Source organism: Pan troglodytes, chromosome 4 (assembly GCF_028858775.2).
Source record: "Pan troglodytes isolate AG18354 chromosome 4, NHGRI_mPanTro3-v2.0_pri, whole genome shotgun sequence".
NCBI lineage: Eukaryota > Metazoa > Chordata > Mammalia > Primates > Hominidae > Pan > Pan troglodytes.
The window spans coordinates 86,782,360-86,785,649 of record NC_072402.2 but is presented as its reverse complement, the minus strand read 5'-3'; the positions used below and the strand labels follow the sequence as shown (position 1 = coordinate 86,785,649).

The 3,290-nt window shown below is 31.7% G+C and overlaps 1 non-coding gene across 1 annotated transcript; it reads left to right on the top strand.

Moving 5' to 3' along the window:
• Positions 1-1,339: 1,339 nt before the first annotated feature.
• On the top strand, positions 1,340-1,477 carry LOC112209400 (U4 spliceosomal RNA). The gene has a single exon (XR_002944128.2). It is a non-coding gene; the product is annotated as a U4 spliceosomal RNA (small nuclear RNA).
• The last annotated feature ends 1,813 nt before the right edge of the window (positions 1,478-3,290 follow it).

Below are 3,290 nucleotides of genomic sequence, written 5' to 3'. Positions count from 1 at the left end.
CCTCAGCCTCTGGCATCCACCACTCTACTTTTTATATCTATGAATTGGGTGTGTCATATCAGTTGTATTAGTGAAATTGTGCATGGACAGAGACCTCTTTAATCTCACCCCAGTCAACTTTACCTACTTACTGAGAATGATCATCAGGCCCCTTTCTGGTTATCATTTAATGTCTCCCAGCTCAGTGTTAATATCTAACACTTCTAAGAAACTTGATTATTTAAAAGTGCTGTGGGAAATGATTTCAATTAATTACCAAATTTAACCAATCTGGTACAGATCTAAGGTGGTAGCTCAGTCCACAAACCTAATTTTATGATATTACTACAACATTAAGTGTTTGGACGACAGTCTCTTACCTGTTCAAGGAATAGACCTATGTTTTTCCAACCTTGCAGTACAAAAAGCCTGTAGCCAAAGAGTCAGGTTGTCTCACTTTATGTATGTAATAATATGGGGAATATGGAATAATATATATGATATATTATGTATAATATTATTTGTAATTATATATAATAATTACCATAAAACACTGTTTCTAGTAAAATATACATAGAAATTCAAATAAAGTTTATATTTAAGTTCCTAACAATGACTCTATTAATTTTATAACTGTTTAAGTCTTCTTTTCATTCTTAGAATATAGACATGTAATTGTTACTGTGGGAATCAGTTAACTTGTCTTTCATATTTCATTTCCTAGGTGCTAAATGGAGTTTCCCTGGCAAAAGCTGTCTTTTGCTGTCAATATCTGACTCCCAGTTGCATTTGCAGCACAAAGCATTTGAATTGACTGTTACAGTGTAAGATTTCTTGCAGCCTTATCTTTTATACACTTCCTATCTTGTTGTGGAAAAGCAAAGAAGGAAGCCTTCTGGGTCAAATGCTTATGTTCTGTTGAAGAGTAAAGAATATATATTCACTACTTATGTGACATTATAATATCTTTATTCTAATCATTAATAATATTGAACTTAACTATCCATAATGTAAAAGTAAATGCATTACCATAGAAATATGTGCTTCTTATGAAATTATGGAGCATTTTTTCTAGTTTATTATATATTTAAATACATTATAGTTTTAAAAGCAAAATGTTATAACATGCCCAGAGTGGTATAAGAATAAAATAACGTTTCAATAGAAATTTCCTCTCTTTGAACTTCAATTTATAGACGATACATAAAGCTAGAAGTATGTTGAAACTGTCTAATAAAAATCAACAAATTTTCTCTTTTAATCAGAATTATTAAACAAAACAATTCAAAATAACTAACATGTTATACAAATATAATAGATTACACAGTGGATTTTTAAACTTGTACAAATAGTTTATAACAGCTTTGCACATTGGCAGTATTATAGCTAGAGGTCTATTCAAGAAGTGATTATTGTTAATTGAAAACTTTCCTGATACCTCACCATGATGACTTGTAATATAATCAACATTGGCAATTTTTGATATTATCCACAAAAACTAAAAAAATAGTTTAAAACAACAAATGCCAGTTAATATATAAAGCATGAAGTAATGTTTGTATGCCTTGAAACGAGTATAATTGATTAAACAAGTATAATAGTGACAAATTTTTTAACTTTTACTCAAAAGCTGAGATTTCTGAGCCTTAATACAAATAGATAAATAATAAGTAAAAAAGAAGACTTGTTGCTAAATTATAATTCTTTTTTTGTTTTTTTTTTTGGAGGGATCTCACTCTGTTGTCCAGGCTGGAGTACAGTGGCGTGATCTCGGCTCACTGTAAACTCTGCCTCCTGGGTTCAAGTGATTCTCACACCTCAGCCTCCCAAGTAGCTGCGACTGCAGGCATCTGCCACCACACCGAGCTAATTTTTGTATTTTTAGTAGAGACAGGGTTTCACCATGTTGGCCAGACTGGTCTTGAGCTCCTGACCTCAAGTGATCCACCCGCCTCAGCCTCCCAAAATGCTAGGATTACAGGTGTGAGCTTCCACGCCCGGCCTAAACTATTATTCTTAGAAAACTAATTTTAATACTTGGACAATACTGGAAGAAATACAGTAAATGCAAATTAACTTATAAAATTGATAGATGGGTTTTAACTAAGAGGAATAAATGTCTAACAGAATGGCACTAAAGCCAATTACAATAGACTTAACTTATTTAATAGATAAGATGCATATATTTGAGATTTCTTACGAAGATATAGCAACTACTTTTCAGAAAACATTTTATTCGATTTGATAAGAAAATTTGTGCAGCAAGTTTTAATAGAGTAAGGATAGAAGAAATATTTTAATTCATAGAGTAGACAGTCACAGCAGTTAAAATTATTTTATGAAGAAAATATAAAATAGCATTTTTTATTTGAACCCTAACTTAAGAATAAGGAATGTTAGGCATCATTTAAATTTTTATAAAAATAATAAAATGTCCTACTTTTACCATTTTAACTAAAGAAAGAAAAAAATGGTTCGGGGAAAATAGTTATAGAGATGTAGATGGTGACTCAGACTGAAAAATGAGAGACCATCAAATCAGCAAAGAAAATAATTTAGAAATAGACATATAAAGTCACATTCAATATGACCATGCTGAAAAGAAAAGAGAATATGTTTATTTTGTTTTTGAAACAAGGAGCAATTTATACAAAGAAACATGGCAGGTAATAGTTGGTCTATGGAAATTTCACCAGAGGCAGTAGGAATGCATGGGCCAGATCAGACCAAGTGTCAGCGCTAGTTAGTTCTTAACAGAAAAAAGTACATGGAAGAAATAAAAATAGAGTGAACGTTAATCTAAGACTGCACATAATGACTACTAGACTAATTTATTCACAAAGGATCACACAAGCAGTGAAATTCAGAGATAAAGCAGAATGCCTGCCAGACACCAAGCTGTTATTAGAAGTGGCAGACATGCAGTGTGTGATTAAAGAAGCAGTAACAGTTGAAATAATTTACTGTGCAAATTTCAGTTACCTGCACTTTCTTCCAGTCTATTAGTAACTGTTTCTAGCAGAACAAAGTCTTAGAATAGGGTACCTGTATAATTCACTGGTTCTTTACAGCCAGCAAACCAAAGATATGAGAGAGGCTCTTGACACAAACAAATGTACCATTTCATAAACTGACATCTCTATATTGCACATTTTTTCCATTTATACTTTTGAAAACTTTTATGTCTGTGTCAGTTAAAATGATTATCAACCTTGGTAACATATTTTTCCTCGTTTCAAAATGTACATAAATCTAGTTTCATATGGCCCACAGAACTGATGTCTATGACCTATAATTTCAATTATCTCGAA